The sequence below is a fragment of the Arachis hypogaea genome, chromosome 18 (assembly GCF_003086295.3).
Source record: "Arachis hypogaea cultivar Tifrunner chromosome 18, arahy.Tifrunner.gnm2.J5K5, whole genome shotgun sequence".
NCBI lineage: Eukaryota > Viridiplantae > Streptophyta > Magnoliopsida > Fabales > Fabaceae > Arachis > Arachis hypogaea.
Window position 1 is genome coordinate 37,924,038 of NC_092053.1, and position 23,766 is coordinate 37,947,803.

Below are 23,766 nucleotides of genomic sequence, written 5' to 3' on the forward strand. Positions count from 1 at the left end.
AGAGATTTTATCGCAGCTCCTGCTAAGAATCGGGATAGGGCGGCTAGTCTCCCGTTGAGTTGTTGTACTTCTTTGACACAGGTTGGGCTCTTCATGTTGAGTATAGCTTGACATTTGTCTGGATTTGCTTCAATTCCCCTTTGTGTGAGCATGAAGCCTAAGAATTTGCCTGCTTCAACTGCGAAGGTGCATTTCGCGGGGTTGAGTCACATGTTATGCTTCCTTATAGTGTCAAACACTTGAGCCAGGTCAGATAATAGTGTATCTTCGCTTTGTGTTTTTATCAACATGTCGTCCACATAGACTTCCATGATTTTTCCGATGTGATTCGAGAAGACTTTATTCATTAGCCTTTGATAGGTAGCTCCCGCATTCTTGAGACCGAAAGGCATCACGATGTAGCAGTAGTTCGCCTTTGGTGTTAAGAACGAGGTTTTTTCTTGATCTGGTGGATACATGGGAATTTGGTTGTATCCCGAATAGGCATTCATAAACGAGAGGTATCTATATCCAGAGGAAGCGTCTACCAGAGCGTCAATACTTGGTAGTGGGTATGGATCTTTTGGGCAGGCTTTGTTGAAATCGGTGTAATCGGTACACATGCGCCACTTCCCGTTTGATTTTTTCACCAAGACGACGTTGGCTAGCCATAGTGGGTACTTGACTTCTCTTATGAATCCTGCCTCCAGTAACGTTTGTACTTGTTCTTCCACAGCTTGGGATCGTTCTGGTCCGAGTTTTCTTCGCTTATGCTGTACCGGCCGAGATCCTGGATAGACCGCCAACTTGTGGCACATTAGCTTAGGGTCTATGCCTGGCATGTCTGTGGCTTTCCATGCAAAGAGATCGACATTATCTCGTAAGAATTGTATCAGTAATTCTTTTGAGTCTCTTCTTAGGACCGTGCCGATATTAGTCATTTTGTCTGAGGTGTCTCCAATCTGAACCTTCTCTACCTCACCTTCTGGGTGTGGACGGAGTTCTTGTCGATGCTGAGCTCCGCCAAGCTCAATTGTATGAAACTCTTCTCCTCTGCCTTTGAGGTTTAAGCTCTCGTTATAACAGTGACGTGCCGTCTTTTGATCTGCTTTTATCGTGGCTATCCCTTCTGTAGTTGGGAATTTCATGCATAGATGCGGAGTTGAGACTATTGCGCCGAGTTGATTGAGTGTTGTCCGACCTATGAGCGCATTATAGGCTGAACTTACGTCGACCACAATGTAGTCTATTTTGAGGGTTCTAGTTTGGTTTCCTTTTCCAAAAGTAGTGTGTAGTGATACGTATCCCAATGGTTGTATCGGAGTGTCTCCTAGTCCAAACAGATTGTTCGGGTATGCTTTAAGTTCTTTTTCGTCTAAACCGAGCTTGTCGAAAGCCGTTTTGAATAAGATGTCGGCAGAACTCCCTTGGTCTACTAGTGTGCGGTGTAGATTGCCGTTTGCCAGTATAACAGTGATGACCATGGGATCGTCATGTCCCGAGATGATGCCGGATGCGTCTTCTTTAGTAAATGTTATCGCCGGGAGGTCGGGTGCTTCCTCCTTTCCCTCGACATGATATACTTCTTTGAGATATCTTTTTTGGGACGATTTGGAGATCCCACCTCCTGCGAATCCGCCGTGTATCATGTGGACGTGTCTTTCTGGTGTCCGAGGTGACCGTTCAGCTCGTCCATCATCTTCTTCTCTTCGTCTTTTTCTTTGGTCATCATCCCGGGTGGCCAGAAATTGATCTAATTTTCCTTCTCTTACCAATTTTTCTATGATATTTTTCAAGTCGAAGCATTCGTTGGTAGAGTACCCTCGAATTCGATGGTATTCGCATTATTCCTTTCGATTTCCTCCTCCCCTTTTGCCTTTGAGTGGTCGTGCTGGGGGGATTTTTTCGGTATGGCAGACTTCTTTGTACACGTCGACCAGGGATGCTTTGAGAGGAGTGTAGTTGTGGTATTTTTTGATTTTCTCACCCTGTCGATCTTCTTTCCTTTTGGAGTCCTTGTCTTTGTCTCAGTAGGAGGTTCCGAATTTTGAGGTTTCTCCTAGCCGAGCGTTCTCTTCCATGTTGATGTATTTTTCTGCTCGCTCCTGTACTTCGTCTAAGGAGGTGGGATACTTTTTTGATATAGATTGGCTGAAAGGTCCCTCTCGTAAGCCATTAATAAGCCCCATGATGGCAGCCTCTGTTGGTAAACTTTGTATGTCCATGCATGTTTTGTTGAATCTTTCCATGTAGTTGCGGAGGCTCTCCCGATCTCCTTGCTTGATCCTTAGCAAGTTGGGTGCGTGCTTGGCCTTATCTTTCTGGATGGAGAATCTGGCCAGGAACATTTTGGCCAGGTCGTCGAAGTTTGAGATGGACTTCGGAGGTAAGTTGTCGAACCATCTGATCGCCGTTTTCGTAAGAGTTGTCGGAAAAGCTTTGCAGCGAACGGCATCTGAGGCGTCGGTAAGGTACATTCTGCTTCTAAAATTGCTGAAATGATGGTTAGGATCTGTAGTGCCCTCATACAAAACCATATCCGGGAGCTTGAAATCCTTTGGGATTTTGGTCTTCATGATTTCCTTGGTGAATGGATCCTGTTCTTTGCATGAATTTTCCTCAGGAGTGGTCCGAGGAGCTTTTGATTTGAGGTCGACCTCTAACTGCTATAGTTTTTCTTCTAGTTCTTGACGTCGCCGTACCTCTCTTTGTAGATCCTTTCCGATCTCTCGTTGTTGCTGGGTTTCTTTCTCAAGTTGCTTTAAGCGATCTTGAAGTGCTTCCATGGCTCCCAGATTTGATGAGCTTTTGTTCCCGTTGGATTCTAGAGTATCCTTTAGCGTAGTGTCCGCGTTCTTGTGCGGCATTCTGTTCTCCAGATCCGAGTCGTGGTTGTTGTCATGGCCGTCTGCCATGGTTTTGGGATGACTTTCAGGTTCCCCGACAACGGTGCCAATGTTCCGAGGGTTACCTGAAACTAGAGGTCGATCTCGGATGAGATCTTCGGTACTGGTCGGAGATGGTGTGTCCGGCTGGCTAGTGGCGGCCGGAGCTGTTGTGTCCGACTTGTTGGACTTGCTGCACTGCTGATCCTCGGCCACCGGAGGGTGGGGGGTACCTACAAGAGACTCTGATGCTTAAGTTAGCACGGGTATTAAGCAGGTTTTTTTATGTAGAATCAGAGTATGAGTTATACCTGGGTGCTCCAGTGTATTTATAGTAGTGTGGGCTGACCTTTCTGATAAGATAAGTTAGTTATCTTATCTTATCTTATTCTGTTTTGGATGAAGTCAGCTTATCTTCAAGGGAACCGCCTTTATCTCTGTAGGCTAGGATTGCCTTTGGATTTGGGTCGTGTTCCTCTATTTGGGCCCTTTATTGGGCTTTCCTGTCGATATGGCCGAGCTCTTTTAGAAGAGGTCGGGTAGTCTGACTTTGAAGAAGTCGGTCGCTGTGTCGCCGATCATCCCGGGTCGGATAGCTCGACCCAGGGTATGAACAGGCATGAGATTATCCTTGACCCAAGGTCACATAGAGCCTTCTCAAAGGTCATGGTGCCTATGGTACAAGGTATTGAGAACTTTCCAGGATCCTGTTTCTTCTGAGGCAATGTCAGTTGATCCAGATCACTTAGTTCATTGGTGAGCAAGGGAGGTTCATCTTCCCAAGTCTCATTACCAAATAATTTGGCATTCAGCTTCATGATTGCACCAAGGTACTTGGTAACTTGCTCTTCAGTAACATCTTCATTCTCTTCAGAAGAAGAATACTTATCAGAGCTCATGAATGGCATAAGGAGGTTCAATGGAATCTCTATGGTCTCTAGATGAGCCTCAGATTCCTTTGGTTCCTCAGAGGAAAACTTCTTGTTGATCACTAGACGTCCCAGGAGGTCTTCCTCACTGGGATTCACGTCCTCTCCCTCTCTTGTGGGTTCGGCCATGATGGTCAATTCAATGGCCTTGCACTCTCCTTTTGGAGTTTCTTCTGTATTGCTTAGGAGAGTACTAGGAGGGATTTCAGTGACCCTTTTACTCAGCTGGCCCACTTGTGCTTCCAGATTTCTAATGGAAGACCTTGTTTCATTCATGAAACTTAGAGTGGCCTTAGACAGATCAGAGACTATGTTTGCCAAGCTAGATGGGGTCTACTCAGAACTCTCTGTCTTTTGCTGAGTGGATGATGGAAAAGGCTTGCTATTGCTAAACTTGTTTCTTCCACCATTATTAAAGCCTTGTTGAGGCTTTTGATCCTTCCATGAAAGATTTGGATGATTTCTCCATGAGGGATTATAGGTGTTTCCATAGGGTTCACCCATGTAATTCACCTCTGCTATTGCAGGGTTCTCAGGATCATAAGCTTCTTCTTCAGAAGATGCCTCTTGAGTACTGTTGGATGCAGCTTGCATTCCATTCAGACTCTGAGAAATCATATTGACTTGCTGAGTCAATATTTTATTCTGAGCCAGTATGGCATTCAGAGTATCAATTTCAAGAACTCCCTTCTTCTGAGGCGTCTCATTACTCACAGGATTCCTCTCAGAAGTGTACATGAATTGGTTATTAGCAACCATGCCAATGAGTTCTTGAGCTTCTGCAGGCATTTTCTTTAGGTGAATGGATCCACCTGCAGAAGTATCCAATGACATCTTAGCTAATTCAGACAGACCATCATAGAATATATCCAGGATGGTCCATTCTAAAAGTATGTCAGAAGGACACTTTTTGGTCAGTTGCTTATATCTCTCCCAAGCTTCATAGAGGGATTCACCTACTTTCTGTCTGAAGGTTTGAACATCCACTCTAAGCTTACTCAGCTTTTGAGGAGGAAAGAACTTGGCTAAGAAAGCCGTGACCAGCTTATCCCAAGAGTTCAGGCTATCTTTAGGTTGAGAATCCAACCATATTCTAGCTCTGTCTCTCACAGCAAACGGGAAAAGCATGAGCCTGTAGACTTTAGAATCTACTCTATTAGTCTTAACAGTATCACATATCTGCAAGAATTTAGTTAAGAACTGAAAAGGATCTTCAGATGGAAGTCCATGAAACTTGCAGTTCTGTTGCATCAGAGAAACTAATTGAGGTTTCAGCTCAAAATTGTTTGCTCCAATGGTAGGGATGAAGATGCTTCTTCCATGTAAATTGGAATTTAGTGCAGTAAAGTCACCAAGCATCTTCCTTGCATTGTTATTATTTTCGGCTGCCATCTCCTCTTCCTTTTCAAAAATTTCTGTAAGGTTGTCTCTGGATTGTTGTATTTTAGCTTCTCTCAGTTTCCTCTTCAGAGTCCTTTCAGGTTCAGGGTCTGCTTCAACAAGAATGTTCTTGTCCTTGCTCCTGCTCATGTGAAAAAGAAGAGGACTAAAGATACCGGAGATCCTCTTTACCACAGTATAGAGGTTCCCTTGTGTGAGTAGAAGAAAAGAAGAATAAGAATGTAGAAGAGAAGAATTTGAACTCAAAGGAGAGGAAGGGGTTCGAATTTTGGGTGAAGAGAAGTGTTAGTAGATGAATAAATAAATAGAAGGATATGAGAGAGAGAATTTTGAAAATTAAATTAAAATAAAAAAATTAAAATTTAAAGTTAAATTTCAAAAATTGAAGTTTGAAATTAGATTAAAATTAAAACAATTAGTTAATTAAAAAGGAATTTTGAAAAAGGAGAGAGGGAATTTTCGAAAATAAGAGAGAGAGATTTAGTTAGGTAGTTTTGAAAAAGGTAAGAAACAAACAAAAAGTCAATTAGTTAGTTGAAAAAGATTTGAAAATCAATTTTGAAAAGATAAGAAGATAAGAAGTTAGAAGAGATATTTTAAAATCAAATTTTTGAAAAAGATAAGATTTAAAAAGATATGATAGAAATTTATTTTGAAAATTGATTAAAAAGATATGATTGAAAAGATATGATTGAAAAGATATTAAGAAGATTTGAAAATTAAATTTGAAAAGATAAGAAGTTAGAAAAAGATTTTGAAATCAAAGTTTGAAAAGATATAATTGAAAGAGATTTGTTTGAAAAAGATTTGAAATTTTAAAATCAAAATTAATGACTTGACTCACAAGTAATCACAAGATATGATTCTAGAACTTAAAGTTTGAATCTTTCTTAACAAGCAAGTAACAAACTTGAGATTTTTGAATCAAAACATTAATTGTTGATAATATTTTCGAAAATTATGAGATAAAATTAAGAAAAAGATTTTTGAAAAATATTTTTAAAATTTTCGAAAATAAATAAGAAAATTGAAAGTGATTTGATTTTTTGAAAAAGATTTTGAAAAGATAAGATTTTTAAATTGAAAATTTGATTTAATTCATAAGAAACAATTAAATTTAAAAACTTTTTGACTAAATCAAATCATATTTTCGAAAATTTTGAGTAAAATAAGGAAAAGATATTTTTTTATTTTTGAATTTTTTTAATGATGAGAGAGAAAAACATAAAAAATGACTCACAACATGAAAATTATGAATCAAAACACATGATGCATGCAAGAACACTATGAATGTCAAGATGAACACCAAGAACACTTTGAAGATCATGATGAACATCAAGAACATATTTTTGAAAAATTTTTTATGCAAAGAAAATATGAAAGACACCAAACTTAGAAATCTTTAATGCTTGGACTCTAACAAACGAAAAATGCATATGAAAAACAAGAAAAGATACAAAGCAAGAAAATTTAAAGATCAAACAAGAAGACTTACCAAGAACAACTTGAAGATCATGAAGAACATTATGAATGCATGAATTTTCGAAAAATGCATAAATTTTTAGAAAAAATGCAATTGACACCAAACTTGAAATTGACTCAAGACTCAAACAAGAAACACAAAATATTTTTTATTTTATGATTTTATGATTTTTTTGTATTTTCTTTTAAATTTTTTTTTCGAAAAACATATAGGAAAAAGAAAATAAGAAATTCAAAATTTTTAATAAGAATCCCAGGAATCTTTCAATGTTGGCCTAAAGCTCCAATCCAAGGGTTGGGCATGGCTTAATAGCCAGCCAGTTTTAGGATATAAATCAGGCATGCAACAGCTGATATTCCGATTAACTTGCCTCTATGCTGATGGTTGGAAGCCACAGTCCAAAAGAATTAGACATGGCTTTACAGCCAGCCAGGCTTCAACATGCTTCATGAAACACTAGAATTCATTCTTAAAAATTTAGAATAATTTTCGAAAATAGATGAGAATTTTTTTGAAAGATTTTTGAAAAATTTTTGAAAATAAAACAAAAAGAAAATTACCTAATCTGAGCAACAAGATGAACCGTCAGTTGTCCAAACTCGAACAATCCCCGGCAACGGCGCCAAAAATTTGGTGCACGAAATTGTGATCCCTGGTAATGGCTCCAAAAACTTGGTGCTCTAATCTTAATTCAGAATTTGTCACAATTTCGATACAACTAACCAACAAGTGCACTGGGTCGTCCAAGTAATAAAACCTTACGTGAGTAAGGGTCGATCCCACGGAGATTGTTGGTATGAAGCAAGCTATGGTCATCTTGTAAATCTCAGTCAGGCAGATATTAAATGGTTATGGAGTTTTCGAATAATAATAGTAAATAAAACATAAAATAGGATAGGGATACTTATGTAATTCATTGGTGAGAATTTCAGATAAGCGTATAGAGATGCTTTCGTTCCTCTGAACCTCTGCTATCCTGCTGTCTTCATCCAATCAGTCCTACTCCTTTCCATGGCAAGCTTTCTATAAGGCATCACCGTTGTCAATGGCTGCATCCCATCCTCTCTGTGAAAAAGGTCCAAATGCTCTGTCACGGCATAGCTAATCATCTGGAGGTTCTCGATCATACTGGAATAGGATTCACCCTCCTTTTGCGTCTGTCACTACGCCCAGCACTCGCGAGTTTGAAGTTTGTCACAGCCATCCCTTCCCAGATCCTACTCGGAATACCACAGACAAGGTTTAGACTTTCCGGATCTCAGGAAAGGCTATCCATGGGTTCTAACTTATACCACGAAGATTCTGATTAAGAAATCCAAGAGATACCCATTCAATCGAAGGTAGAACGAAAGTGGTTGTCAGGCACACGTTCATAGGGAATGATGATGAGTGTCACGATCATCACATTCATGTTGAAGTGCGAATGAATATCTTAGAAGCAGAATAAGTTGAATTGAATAGAAAAACAGTAGTACTTTGTATTAATTCGTGAGGAACAGCGGAGCTCCACACCTTAATCTATGGAGTGTAGAAACTCTACCGTTGGAAATACATAAGTGATGAGGTTCAGGCATGGCCGAATGGCCAGCCCCCAAACGTGATCTAAAGATGAAACTAAAGATGTAAATACAATAGTAAAAAGTCCTATTTATACTAAACTAGTTACTAGGGTTTATAGAAATAAGTAATTGATGTAGAAATCCACTTCCGGGGCCCACTTGGTGTGTGCTTGGGCTGAGCTTGAAGTTTACACGTGAAGAGGTCATTCTTGGAGTTGAACGTCAGTTTGTAACGTGTTTCTGGCGTTGAACTCCACTTTGCAACTTGTTTCTGGCGCTGAACGCGAGACTGCAGCATGGAACTGGCGTTGAACGCCAGTTTATGTCGTCAATCCTTATTCAAAGTATAGACTATTATATATTGCTGGAAAGTCCTGGGTGTCTACTTTCCAACGCAATTGGAAGCGTGCCATTTGGAGTTCTGTAGCTCCAGAAAATCTACTTTGAGTGCAGGGAGGTGAGAATCCAACAGCATCTGTAGTCCTTCTTCAACCTCTGAATCTGATTTTTGCTCAGGTCCCTCAATTTCAGCCAGAAAATACCTGAAATCACAGAAAAACACACAAAATCTTAGTAAAGTCCAGAAATGTGAATTTTAATTAAAAACTAATAAAAATAGACTAAAAACTAATTAAATTATACTGAAAACTATGTAAAAACAATGCCAAAAAGCGTATAAATTATCCGCTCATCAAATATCTACTGAGCCTAACCCTCCAGAGCAAGATAGCTCATTGACTTAGCAACTACACGCGCTTGCCCAGCAAATACTGTAACTACAAGAGGCTTTGCGAGAAACTCAGGCTTCTAACAGAAATATAGAAGCCCAGTTGAGTCAAACAAGCTAGCAGTTATCTAAGCAGATAACAGAGGAATGCCAGGCTATCCAACTGAGAAGTGAAAAATCCTTAAACACCCAACCTCAATTCAATAAGAAAGAAAAGCCTATAGAGGATAACCAGGTCTCTACACAAGACGACTCTGGGCGTTCAAACGCCCAGGAAGGTATCACTCCTGGCGTTGAACGCCAGGAAAGGGCAGAAACTGGGCATTTAAACGCCCAAGGAGGAAGCACTCTTGGCGTTGAACACCCAATAACAGGAAGTGCTCCTGGCGTTGAACGCCAGAAAGGGGGCAGTAACAAGCGCGTTGAACGCCCAAGTATAGGAGGACAGTCACATACTGATGACAACCCTCCTAAGCAAGCTAGTAACCCCCCTTCCAACACACACGGCACTCAGCCTTCATCAACTAAGATTCATGAGTATAAGGCTAAGATGCTATTTCTTCAGAGACTCTGTCAAGAGGAAAAAAATAAACAGTTTTCCCGCTTTGCGGATGATCTCAGAACATTAGAGATCAATATCCCTTTTGTAGAGGCTCTTGAACAGATACCTTCTTATGCTAAGTTCACAGACATTTGGAGTCATAAGAAGGATTGGAGGGAAGTAGAGACAGTAGCTCTTACTAAGGAGTGCAATGTAGTCATTCAAAGGAACCTTCCTCAGAAACTGCAGAGACACCCTAATACTCTTCTCAGAGATACAGAAGTGAATCCTAGAGAAGAGTGTCTGGCCCTCACAGAAAGCTTAACGCTCTCTGGGAAGGAGACCTTAAAAGAAGGTGAGACCGTAGTCTTCACCATGGAGGCCGAACCTCAAGAGCATGCTACTGAGGGATTTAAGGCAATCAAGGACCAAGAGGATCCTGAGAATGCCATTGAGCACGACCCCACAAAGGAGAAGAAACCTCAAGTTGATTCTTCTCTGGGCATGCAAGAGGAGCCTGTGATGATCGGCATACAAGAGGAGCCTGTGATGATCACAGAGCTCCCCTTTGCAGAGGTGAAAGAACCTCAAGAGCTGCCTTTCCTAGGCGTGTAGAAAGAACAGGCAAATGAGAAGTTGACTCATTTCCCAGCAGCCCTTAAGGATCTGCAAGTCAATATCTCTATTACAAAGGTATTGGAAAAAATGAACCCCTATACGGCCTGTCCAAAAGAAATTCTTTTTGAAAAGAAGGACCTAAGGGGAGACGAAATGGAGGTACTTACTGAGAAGTACAATATGCTAATTTAGAATGAGCTGCCAAGGAAGATGTCAGATCCAGGGAGCTTTCAAATCCTATGGACTACTGGAAAGATCATTTTTGACAAAGCCATGTATGATCTTGGCTTAAGTTTAAATTTGATACCTTTCACTGAGGCAGAGGCCAAATCTAGAGAAATCGGGAAGGCATTGAGCGCCAGTGAAGAACCCCTCACTGGGTGTTCAATGCCCTTCCTGGCAGCAGAGTTGGCGTTGAACGCCAGCCAGGGAGCACTGGCTGGGCGTTCAACGCCCAACCAAGCAGCCATTCTGGCGCTGAACGCTAGTGAGGAACCCCTCACTGGGCGTTCAACGCCCACACACTGATAGGCAAGGAATACTGTCGGTAAAGAGTTTCTCAATAAAGTTGCGTTGCAAGTATAGCTCTACCGACAACAAGCCTTGAGGATCAAATTTAGAGAGGGATTTGGTTGTCACAAGTTTAACCCCAATAGAAATAACCGAAGTATTCAAACCTCGGGTCGTCTCACAAGGAATGGGCAAACATGTGCTTCAACATTGGTTAAAAATCAGGGGTTGTGAGTTATGAGCAAGAAAATAAAATGGAAATCTTAACAAGTAAGAAATCTTAAAATGCAAGAAATTAATTCAAATAACTAAGCAAGCCATGAGCAATTCCAAACTAACAAAGTAACATCCAATATGATTCTATTTTAAACTAAACAAGTAACTATAACTAAAGCAAGTAATCAAGAATTTTGGGTTTTCAAATATGAATGATAAAAGCAACTCTTGGCTAGGCATGGAAATTGGGGTCACCATCCTTGTCTAATAAACATATCTTGACAATTATGAGGAACCAAACTCATTAAGTCTACTTCTATACTTGAAGTACGTCAAATGGTTTGGTCAACATCAACCCATAAGTTCTAACCTCACTATTAATTAACTTAATAGAAGGTTAGCGTCAATGGCTATCAAATTGACCACTAAGGGCTCCCAAATCATCAAATCCATTAGACCCAATGACTCAAGTTTACCCAATTCCCTTAGCCTAGGCCAAGAGTGAAAAGAACTACTCCATAATCAAGGTAAACAATTCATCAAACACTTGGTAAGCATTAATAAAAGACATGTTCAAATTACAATTAAATTGAAATTAACAAGTACCCACTAACAATTATCAACATATAATCATCCAAACAACACAATTAATCATAGAAATCAACAATGTAATATCAACAAAGCAAGATTCACAACATTCATGAAATGGGTATAAGATGACAATTGATAAGAATTCATAAAACTAACACAAGATCTAAGCAAAATTATACTAAGAAATTCAAATTAAACTATCAAAACTAGTAATTAACAAGATCCAATTCAGAATTCAACAAGAAAAGTTTAAATTAAAACTAGATCTAGAGAGGAACAAGGGTTTCTCTCTCTAGAAGAAGAAAGAACCAAAAAATAGCTAAAATTGTGTCTTAGTGTAAAATGAATGATCCCCCCTTTCCCCTTAGCATCCTTGGGTCTTTTCCATGCAGAAACAGCTTGAAATTGGGCCTCATGAGCCTCAGAAATCGCCAGGCACGATTTCCTTTAATGAGGTCACGTGCAGCTTCCTGCGCGTGCGCGCCGATTGCCTTTGTGATCCACGCATGCGTGCCAAGTGCGCGTGCGCATCGATAGAAATCCTCTGATCTGCACGGATGCGTCCATCCTTGCGCGCCGCTTCCAGCCGTCCTCATCCACGCGTGTGTGTGGAGTGCGCGTGCGCTCCAACGCTGATTTTCCCAAAATTCAAATCTTCATGTTTCTCCCTTTTGTGCATGCTTTCTTTCTCTCTTCTAGGCCATTCCTATCCTATAATTCTTAAAATCACTCAACAAATATATCACAGCATCAAATGGAAATAAAAGAGGATCAAAATATGGCAATTTTAAGGTAAAATAAGCATGTTTTTCATCATGGATCAATATTAGAAGAGAACACAAAATCATGCATTTCTTGTGAATAAGTGTGGAAAATAGTGACAAAACCCCCTAAATTCTACACAATATAAACCACAAACTTGGGGTTTATCAAATCTCCCCACACTTAAACCAAGCATGTCCTCATGCTTAAAGTAAAAAGACCAAAGATCATGGTGAGAAAAGGGTTATGAAATGCAAACTACCTAAGTGGGTGCATGCAACTAATGTAAAATCATCTACTTACTTGGTCAAGGGTACATGGTATGCGAAATTGCGATCATCAACAATGGTGCCAAAGACTTGGTGCTCTCAAATGTGAATCACACTTTGTCACAACTTCACACAACTAACCAGCAAGTGCACTGGGTCGTCCAAGTAATAAACCTTACGTGAGTAAGGGTCGATCCCACGGAGATTGTCGGCCTGAAGCAAGCTATGGTCACCTTGTAAATCTCAGTCAGGTGGATTCAAATGGTTTTGGTGAATTGATAATTAAAACATAACTAAAATATAAACTAGGATAGAGATACTTATGTAATTCATTAGTGAGAATTTCAGATAAGCGTATAGAGATGCTTTCGTTCCTCCTGAACCTCTGGTGCACGAAATTGTGATCATCAACAATGGCGCCAAAGACTTGGAGCTCTCAAACGTGAATCACACTTTGTCACAATTTTGCACAATTAACCAGCAAGTGCACTGGGTCATCCAAGTAATACCTTACGTGAGTAAGGGTCGATCCCACGGAGACTGTCGGCTTGAAGCAAGCTATGGTCATCTTGTAAATCTCAGTCAGGCGGATTCAAATGGTTATGGAGAATTGATAATTAAAAGATGAATAAAACATAAAATAAAGATAGAGATAGAGATACTTATGTAATTCATTGGTAGGAATTTCAGATAAGCGTATGAAGATGCTTTGTTCCTCCTGAACCTATGCTTTCCTATTGCCTTCTTCCAATCATTCATACTCCTTTCCATGGCAAGCTTTATGTTGGGCATCACCGTTGTCAATGGCTACTTCCCGTCCTCTCAGTGAAAATGTTCTACGCATGTTGTCACCGCACGGCTAATCATCTGTCGGTTCTCGATCATGTTGGAATAGGATCCATTGATCCTTTTGCGTCTATCACACGCCCAACACTCGCGAGTTTGAAGCTCGTCACAGTCATCCCTTCCCAAATCCTACTCAGAATACCACAGACAAGGTTTAGACGTTCTGGATCTCAGGAATGGCCGCCAATAATTCTAGCCTATACCACGAAGGTTCTAATCTTAGATTAGAAACCCAAGAGATACACATTCAAGCTTGTTTGCAAGTAGAACGGAAGTGGTTGTCAGTCACGCGTTCATAGGTGAGAATGGTGATGAGTGTCACATAATCATCACATTCATCATGTTCTTGTGTGCGAATGAATATCTTAGAGAAAAAGTAGGCATGAATTGAATAGAAAAACAGTAGTACTTTGTATTAATTCATGAAGAACAGCAGAGCTGCACACCTTAATCTATGGTGTGTAGAAACTCCACCGTTGAAAATACAAAAGTGATAATGGTGGTCATTGGCTTCGGCCCCAGAGAGGAAACAAGAAGAACCAAGATAAAAATACAATAGTAAAAGGTCCTATTTATAGAGAACTAGTAGCCTAGGGTTTACAGAAATAAGTAATTAATGCAGAAATCTTCTTCCGGGCCCACTTGGTGTGTGCTTGGGCTGAGCATTGAAGCTTTCACATGTAGAGACTTTTCTTGGAGTTAAACGCCAGCTTTTGTGCCAGTTTGGGCGTTTAACTCCAGCTTTTGTGCCAGTTCTGGCGTTTTGACGCCAGAATTCTTAAGCTAATTTGGAACGCCGGTTTTGGCCATCAAATGTTGGGCAAAGTATGGACTATTATATATTGATGGAAAGCCCAGGATGTCTACTTTCCAACGCAATTAAGAGCCCGCTAATTGGACTTCTGTAGCTCCAGAAAATCTACTTCGAGTGCAGGGAGGTCAGAATCTAACAGCATCTGTAGTCCTTTTTCAGCCTCTGAATCAGATTTTTGCTCAGGTCCCTCAATTTCAGCCAGAAAATACCTGAAATCATAAAAAAGCATACAAACTCATAGTAAAGTCCAGAAATGTGATTTTTAAATAAAAACATAATAAAAACTAACTAAAACATACTAAAAACATACTAAAAACAATGCCAAAAAGCGTATAAATTATCCGCTCATCACAACACCAAACTTAAATTGTTGCTTGTCCCCAAGAAACTGAAAATCATATAGGATAAAAAGAATAGAATGTACAATGGATTCCAAAAACATCTATGAAGATCAGTATTAATTAGATGAGCGGGGCTTTTAGCTTTTTGCTTCTGAACAGTTTTGGCATCTCACTTTATCCCTTGAAGTTTAGAATGATTGGCATCTATAGGAACTCAAAATCCAGATAGTGTTATTGATTCTCCTAGTTAAGTATGTTGATTCTTGAACACAGCTACTTTATGAGTCTTGGTCGTGACCCTAAACATTTTGTTTTCCAGTATTACCACCGGATACATAAATGCCACAGACACATAACTGATTGAACCTTTTCAGATTGTGACTCAGCTTTGCTAGAGTCCCCAATTAGAGGTGTCCAGAGCTCTTAAGCACACTCTTTTTGCTTTGGACCACGACTTTAATCGCTCAGTCTCAAGTTTTCACTTGACACCTCCACGCCACAAGCACATGGTTAGGGACAGCTTGGTTTAGCCGCTTAGGCCAGGATTTTATTCCTGTGGGCCCTCCTATCCACTGATGCTCAAAGCCTTGGATCCTTTTTATTTTACCCTTGCCTTTTGGTTTAAAAGGCTATTGGCTTTTTTTGCTTGCTTTTTCTTTTTCTTTCTTTCTCTCTTTTTTTTCGCATATACTCTTTTTTTCTGCAAGCTTTTCACTGCTTTTTCTTGCTTCAAGAATCAATTTTATGATTTTTCAGATTATCAAATAACATTTCTCCTTTTCCATCATTCTTTCAAGAGCCAATAATTTTAACATTCATGAATCAACAATATAAAAAATATGCACTATTCAAGCATTCATTCAGAAAGACAAAAGTATTGCCACCACATCAAAATAACTAAACTGTTTTAAAATTCGAAATTCATGCACTTCTTTTTCTTTTTCAATTAAAAACATTTTTTATTTAAGAAAGGTGATGGATTCATTTTCATAGCTTCAAGGCATAGACACTAAGACACTAATGATCATGTAATAAAGACACAAACATAAATAGACATAAGGCATAATTTTCGAAAAAAACAGAAAATAAAGAACAAGAAAATTAAAGAACGGGTCCACCTTAGTAATGGCGGCTTGTTCTTCCTCTTGAAGATCTAATGGAGTGCTTGAGCTCCTCAATGTCTCTTCCTTGCCTTTGTTGCTCCTCTCTCATGGTTCTTTGGTCTTCTCTAATTTCATGGAGGAGGATGGAATGCTCTTGGTGCTCCACCCTTAGTTGTCCCATATTGGAATTTAATTCTCCTAGGGAGGTGTTGATTTACTCCCAGTAGTTTTGTGGAGGAAAATACATCCCTTGAGGCATCTCAGGGATTTCATGATGAGGAATTTCCTCATGTCCATGAGTGGTATCTCTTGTTTGCTCCATCCTTTTCTTAGTGATGGGCTTATCCTCATCAATGAGGATGTCTTCCTCTATGTCAATTCCAGCTGAATTACAGAGGTGACAAATGAGATGAGGGAAGGCTAACCTTGCCAAAGTAGAAGACTTATCCGCCACCTTGTAGAGTTCTTAGGATATAACTTCATGAACTTCTACTTCCTCTCCAATCATGATGCTATGGATCATGATGGCTCGGTCTATAGTAACTTCAGACCGGTTGCTAGTGGGAATGATTGAGCGTTGGATGAACTCCAACCATCCCCTAGCCACGGGCTTGAGGTCGTGCCTTCTTAGTTGAACCGGCTTCCCTCTTGAATCTCTCTTCCATTGAGCGCCCTCTTCACAGATGTCTATGAGGACTTGGTCCAACCTTTGATCAAAGTTGACCCTTCTAGTGTAGGGGTGTGCATCTCCTTGCATCATAGGCAAGTTGAATGCCAACCTTACATTTTCTGGACTAAAGTCTAGGTATTTCCCTCGGACCATTGTAAGCCAATTCTTAGGGTCCGGGTTCACACTTTGATCATCGTTCTTGGTGATCCATGCATTGGCATAGAACTCTTGAACCATTAAGATTCCGACTTGTTGAATGGGGTTGGTGAGAATTTCCCAACCTCTTTTTCGAATCTCATGTCGGATCTCCGGATATTCACCCTTTTTGAGTTTGAAAGGGACCTCGGGGATCACCTTCTTCTTGGCCACAACTTCATAGAAGTGGTCTTGGTGCACCCTTGAGATGAATCTTTCCATCTCCCATGACTCGGAGGTGGAAGCTTTTGCCTTCCCTTTCCTCTTTCTAGAGGTTTCTCCGGCCTTTGGTGCCATAAATGGTTATGAAAAAACAAAAAGCAACGCTTTTACCATACCAAACTTAGAAGGTTTGCTCGTCCTCAAGCAAAAGAAGAAAGAAGAGAGTAGAAGAAGAAGAAATAGAGGAGATGGATGGGGCTTAGTGTTTCGGCCAAGGGGGAGAAGTAGTGTGTATATTGTGTGAAAATGAAGGAGTGAAGATGGGTTCATATAGGGGTGGAGAGAGGGTTAGGGTTCGGCCATTATGGGTGGGTATGGGTGGGAAAGTGGTTTGAATTTGAATGGTGAGGTAGGTGGGGTTTTATGAAGGATGGATGTGAGTGGTGAAGAGAATTGTGGGATTTGATAGGTGAGGGGTTTTTGGGGAAGAGGTATTGAGGTGATTGGTGAGTGGGTGAAGAAGAGAGAGAGATGTGGGGTAGGTGGGGATCCTGTGGGGTCCACAGATCCTGAGGTGTCAAGGATTTCTCATCCCTGCACCAAGTGGCGTGCAAAACGCCTCTTTCTGCCAATCCTGGCGTTAAACGCCAGGATGCTGCCCATTTCTGGCGTTTAACGCCAGCTTCTTGCCCTTTTCTGGCGTTAAATGCCCAGAATGGTGCCAGACTGGGCGTTTAACACCCATTCTGTTACCCTTACTGGCGTTTAAACGCCAGTAAGTTTCTCCTCCAGGGTGTTCTGTTTTTAATTCTGTTTTTGCTTTTTCAATTGTTTTTGTGACTTCACATGATCATCAACCTACAGAAAACATAAAATAACAAAAGAAAAGAGAATTTTAACATAGATAATTAAAGATTGGGTTGCCTCCCAACAAGTGCTTCTTTAATGTCAATAGCTTGACAGTGGGCTCTCATGGAGCCTCACAGATGTTTAGAGCAATGTTGGAACCTCCCAACACCAAACTTAGAGTTTGAATGTTGGGGTTCAACACCAAACTTAAAGTTTGGTTATGGCCTCCCAACACCAAACTTAGAGTTTGACTGTGGGGGCTCTGTCTGACTTTGTATTGAAAGAAGCTCTTCATGCTTCCTCTCCATGGTTACAAAGGGATATCCTTAAGCTTTAAACACAAGGGAGTTTTCATTCACTTGAATGATCAATTCTCCTCTGTCAACATCAATTATAGCTTTTGCTGTGGCTAGGAAGGGTTTGCCAAGGATGATGGATTCATCCACACACTTTCCAGTCTCTAGGATTATAAAATCAGCAGGGATGTAGTGGTCTTCAACCTTTACCAAGACATCTTCTACAAGTCCATAAGCTTGTTTCCTTGAATTGTCTGCCATCTCTAGTGAGATTCTTACAGCTTGTACCTCAATGATCCCTAGCTTCTCCATTATAGAGAGAGGCATGAGGTTTATACTTGACCCTAGGTCACACAGAGCCTTCTCAAAGGTCATGGTGCCTATGGTACAAGGTATTGAGAACTTCCCAGGATCTTGTCTCTTCAGAGGTAATTTCTGCCTAGTTAAGTCATCCAGTTCTTTAGTGAGCAATGGAGGTTCATTCTCCCAAGTCTCATTACCAAATAACTTGGCGTTTAGCTTCATGATTGCTCCAAGGTATTTAGCAACTTGCTCTTCAGTAACATCTTCATCCTCTTCAGAGGAAGAGTACTTATCAGAGCTCATGAATGGCAGAAGTAAATTCAATGAAATCTCTATGGTCTCTGTGTGATCCTCAGATTCCCATGGTTCCTCATGAGGGAACTCCTTGGAGGCCAGTGGACGTCCAGTGAGGTCCTCCTCAGTGGAGATCACTGCCTCTTCCTCCTCTCCAGGTTCGGCCATGTGAGACGTGTTTATGGCCTTGCACTCTCCTTTTGGATTCTCTTCTGTATTGCTTGGAAGAGTACTAGGAGGGAGTTCAGTAACTTTCTTACTCAGCTGACCCACTTGTGCCTCCAAATTTCTAATGGAGGACCTTATTTCAGTCATGAAACTCTGAGTGGTTTTAATTAGATCAGAGACTACAGTTGCTAAGATAGAGTGGCTCTGCTTAGAATTCTCTGTCTGTTGCTGAGAAGATGATGGAAAAGGTTTGCTATTGATAAACCTGTTTCTTCCACCATTACTGTTGTTGAAGCCTTGTTGAGGCCTCTGTTGGTCCTTCCATGAGAGATTTGGATGATTTCTCCATGAAGGATTATAGGTGTTTCCATAGGATTCTCCCATGTAATTCACCTCTTCCATTGCTGGGTTCTCAGGATCATAAGCTTCTTCTTCAGAGGAAGCTTCTTTAGTACTGCCTGTTGCTGCTTGCATTTCAGACAGACTCTGAGAAATCATATTGACTTGTTGAGTCAATATTTTATTCTGAGTCAGTATGGCATTCAGAGTATCAATCTCAAGAACTCCTTTCTTCTGATTTGTCCCATTATTCACATGATTCCTTTCAGAAGTGTACATGAATTGGTTATTTGCAACCATTTCAATGAGTTCCTGAGCTTTTGCAGGCGTCTTCTTCAGATGAAGAGATCCTCCAGCAGAGCTATCCAATGACATCTTGGATAGTTCAGACAGACCATCATAGAATATACCTATGATGCTCCATTCTGAAAGCATGTCAGAAGGGCACCTTCTGATCAATTGCTTGTATCTTTTCCAAGCTTCATAGAGGGATTCACCTTCCTTCTGTCTGAAGGTTTGGACTTCTACTCTAAGCTTGCTCAATTTTTGAGGTGGAAAAAACTTTGCCAAGAAGGCATTAACTAGCTTTTCCCAAGAGTTCAGGCTTTCTTTAGGTTGTGAATCCAACCATGTTCTAGCTCTGTCTCTTACAGCAAAGAAAAAAAAGTATAAGCTTGGAGACCTCGGGATCAACCCCATTGGTCTTGACAATGTCACAGATTTGCAAGAATTCAGCTAAGAACTGATGAGGATCTTCCAATGGAAGTCCATGAAACTTGCAATTCTGTTGCATTAGAGAAACTAATTGAGGCTTAAGCTCAATGTTGTGTGCTCCAATGGCAGGGATTGAGATGCTTCTCCCATAGAAGTCGGGAGTAGGTGCAGTAAAGTCACCAAGCACCTTCCTTGCATTGTTGGTGTTTTCGGCTGCCATGACTTCTTGTTTGAAAAGCTCTGCTAGGTCCTCTATAGAGAGTTGTACTTTAGCTTCTCTCAGCTTTCTCTTCAAGGTCCTTTCGGGTTCAGGATCAGCCTCAACCAGAATATCTTTGTCCTTACTCTTGCTCATATGAAAGAGAGAAGAAGAAAGTATGGAATCCTCTATGTCACAGTATAGAGATTCCTTGAGGTGTCAGAGGAAAAGAAGAATAGAAGGAGAAGGTAGATAGAAGAGAATTCGAACTTATCAAGAAGGATAGAGTTCGAATTGCACCTTGAGGAGGAGTGTTAGTCCCTTAAATAGAAGGATATGAGAAGAGGGAAAGAATTTTTGAAATTAAAGTAAAAGATTTTAAAATAATAAAAGAAATTTTGAAAATTTGGTAAAGGATTTTCGAAAATTAAGATTGGGAAAGAAATTAAGTGATTTTTGAAAAAGATTTTGAAATTAGAAATCAAAAAGATATGATTGAAACTTAATTTTGAAAAAGATGTGATTGAAAAGATATGATTGAGAAGATATGATTGAAAATCAAATTAAAAAGAGAAAGTTTTAAAATTAAAGTTGATTACTTGACTAACAAGAAATTAGAAGATATGATTCTAGAATTAAAACTTTTGATCCTTTCTTAATAGGCAAGTAACAACTAGAAAATTTTGAATTAAATTATTAATTGTAGCAAGGATTTTCGAAAATAGTAATAAATAAAAAAATTGAAAAGAAATTGATTTTGAAAAGATATGATTGAAAAGATATGATTTGAAAAAGATTTGATTTTGAAGAATTATGAAAACTTGAAAAAAAAATTGAATTAAAAACAAAATCTTCCCTCTTATGTCATCCTGGCGTTAATCGCCCAGAATGGCATCTGTTCCGAGGGTTACCTGAAACTGGAGGTCGATCTCGGACGAGATCTTCTGTACTGGTCGGTGCTGATGTGTCCGGCTGGTGAGTGGCGGCCGGAGCTGTCGGGTCCGACTTGTTGATTTAGCTGCACTGCTGATCCTTTGACACCGGAGGGTGGGGGGTACCTGCAAGAGACTCCGATGCTTAAGTTAGCACGGGTATTAAGCAGGTTTTTAGTAGAATCAGTGTATGAGTTATACCTGGGTGCTCCAGTGTATTTATAGTGGTGTAGAGTGACCTTTTTAGATAAGATAAGTTAGTTATCTTATCTTATCTTATCTTATGGTGAGGTCAGCTTATCTTCAACGGAACCGCCCTTCCCTCTGTAGGCTTTGGGCTGCCTTTGGATTGGGCTGTGTCCCTTCATTTGGGCCCTTTACTGGGCTTTCCTGTCGATTTGGCCGAGTTCTTCGCAAAGAAGTCGATCCGCTTGACCTGAACAGGTCGATCGCTTTGCTACTGAACATCCCGGTTCAGACAGCTCATCCCAGGGTATGAACAGTGCCCCTGCTTGAGCTCGGTTTTCTTTTTTGAGGCCGAGTTCTCAACTTCAGTCCTTCTCTAGTAGAGCCGAAATCAAGCACTTTGTCGATTCCTTTGTAGAAACCTTTTTTGAATGTAGAACGTTTTTTCCTCTAAAAGCGCGCGCTTTTATATCGGCGCTTTGGGAACGTGCGGGGGTTTAATGCTTTCATTAATTTTAACATTAATTGCCCCGTTTCCTTTTTGGCTCTTTATTTTGATTTTGAAAACCCAGAAACGGTTTCTCTCCTTCGCCCTTTTCGTAACTTCTTCGCACTTATCCCTTCATTCTCTGCCTTTCACCCCCATTTCAGCTTTTATTGCGTTGCGGCGTCGCTTGATGGTTTTTCTGAAGCTTCTGTTTTCGCCTGTTGTTCCGCGTTTTTCCCTGCGTTATTGCTTTTGTTTGTGCTTTTTTGCTCGTGAGAGGGCGACTCCAATTTTCGTCTTCCATCCTCAATTTCTTTGAAGCTTGCTGCTTTTTCCAGGTTGGTACTCACTTTCTTGCTTCCTTCATAGCTTCGTCTTCAGTTTTTTAGTGAAGCTTTGATTTTGTTATGTTTGAAAGTTTGAATCTTTTTCGTGGTCTTGTATTTGCTTGTCACTGTAATGTGTTTTTCTTGACTTTCCTTTATGCATTCTCCTGGCATTTCCGTCGAGGCTTTCTAGGGTTTTATTGTTGCTTCCGGTTGTTTCCTGTCTGATACCGATAGAAAATCTGCATCTGTTCCTTGCTTTGTTTGGAGATTTCTTTTCGTCTGATTCTGAAAAAGTTTGCACCTTTGATGGTTTCTACTTGGCGTGCTTTGATTTTGGGAATGCTTTTTGCTTAGTAGACCGAAATGACTTTCTGTGTTTTACTTTGATGAAGAATGTTTGCTGTTTGAATTCTTTCTGAGAGATGCTGGGGTGCGAGCTGTAGATTTTTCCTGGAAACCTTGCTTTGTTACTGCCTCCAAAGGATACCCCAGGACTTTGGTTTGGGTCTTGGGGTTTTCCTTTTCTGTTTCTTTGGCTGTATCGTATTAACCGAGTTGTTTTCTCCCTTGTCCGAGATGTTTTTAGTAACCCCCTCTTCTTTTCTTATTTGTAGGATTAGTTGGCCTCATGTCTTCTCGCAATAACATTGTAGAGATGTCTTCCAAAGTTCCCGAGGGGATGTCCGATTGGCTGGACTCCCTTGTTTTGTTGTATGTTTCTGTTGTGGATGCTGAATTTAGCACAGAGCTGAGGAAGCGTCATAGGATTTGTGGTAACAGTACCTGTGAAGGGAATTACGAGCTTGTTGCCCCTGATTCTGATGAGAGAGTTTGTTTTCCGACTTCCGTCGAGGGGGAGCGTCCCTCCTTCTATGCTTATGAATACTTCTTCAGCCAATTAAACGTTACTTTCCCTTTTACTGCTTTTAAAACTGACTTGTTGTGGTCCTGTAACATTGCTCCGTCCCAGCTTCATCCTAACTCCTGGGATTTTATCAAAATATTTCAACTTCTTTGCTAGGAGTTGGGCGTAACCCCTTCTGAAACCCTTTTCCTTTATCTTTTTGTCTTGGCCAAGCCCGGAGGTTCTTCCAAAAAGAAAGCTTCCTGGGTTTCTTTCAGATCGGCCCAGGGGCATAAAGTTTTTGCCATGTATGATGAGTCGTTTAAAGATTTTAAGAACTATATCTTCCGAATCCGTGCTATTGAGGGGGTCCGCCCCTTTTTTCTTGATGAAAATGATGAGCCCGCTTTTCCTCTAGAGTGGCAAAAGAATGTAAGAGTGCCACGTTACACATGGGAGATGCTTAGTGAGGTTGAGCGGGCCTTTGTAGTTATTCTTGAAGATTTGTGGGGGAAGCCTCCCCATCTGGACACTAAGAGATTTTTGAGTGATCCCTCTTTGGTTCGGGCTGCCTTGGGTACTGTCTGATTTGTTTTTATACTGCTTCCGAGCTTTTCTTCTCCTATGTTGTAACTTGTCTTTTTGATTTTGTGTTTTTCAGAGATGTCGAAGAATAATGATTCTATGAAGGCCTACAAGAAGGCGAAGAAGGCGACTGCTGCTTTAAACATCTCGGCCAAGGCAGCCGAAGAGGGATCTTCTCAGGTTCCAGTTAAACCTCCTATACCAAGTTCTCCCGGGCCGAGGAAAGCAATTCCTACTCCTCGGGTTCGTCTGGTCGATTCTCCACAATCTTCTGCTGCAGCTTCCGGTGCCCCTCCTAGTAAGAAAAAAAAAACCACTGAGCCTTTCGACCTTGATGCCCCAAACTTTGATGCGGTTGAGTTTGTGGATCAACAAATCGGCCCTTATGGTGTTCTTTCTATGGACGACGTATCGCTTCTTCATTATTTTGATTATATAACTCGGAGTGGTATTAAGTTGGCACACATGGGAGCGACCTTATATCGAACTGCTCAAAGTCTTCCTCTCCATGCCACTTAAAGCTTTCATGGAGGAGGCCAAACAGGAGTTTGATCGGATGAAAGGTTTGAAGGAGGAGCTTGAAGTGAGGGTGGCCAAGTTGGAAAAAGATTTGGAGAATGAGAAGGCGAGTTTCACTTCT

The 23,766-nt window shown here is 40.6% G+C and overlaps 2 non-coding genes across 2 annotated transcripts; both read left to right on the forward strand.

The window, feature by feature from the left end:
• The first annotated feature begins 4,685 nt into the window (after positions 1-4,685).
• LOC112774345 (small nucleolar RNA R71) lies at positions 4,686-4,789 on the forward strand. The gene has a single exon (XR_003188839.1). It is a non-coding gene; the product is annotated as a small nucleolar RNA R71 (small nucleolar RNA).
• A 14,490-nt stretch (positions 4,790-19,279) lies between these two features.
• On the forward strand, positions 19,280-19,387 carry LOC112774297 (small nucleolar RNA R71). The gene has a single exon (XR_003188792.1). It is a non-coding gene; the product is annotated as a small nucleolar RNA R71 (small nucleolar RNA).
• Positions 19,388-23,766: the final 4,379 nt, after the last annotated feature.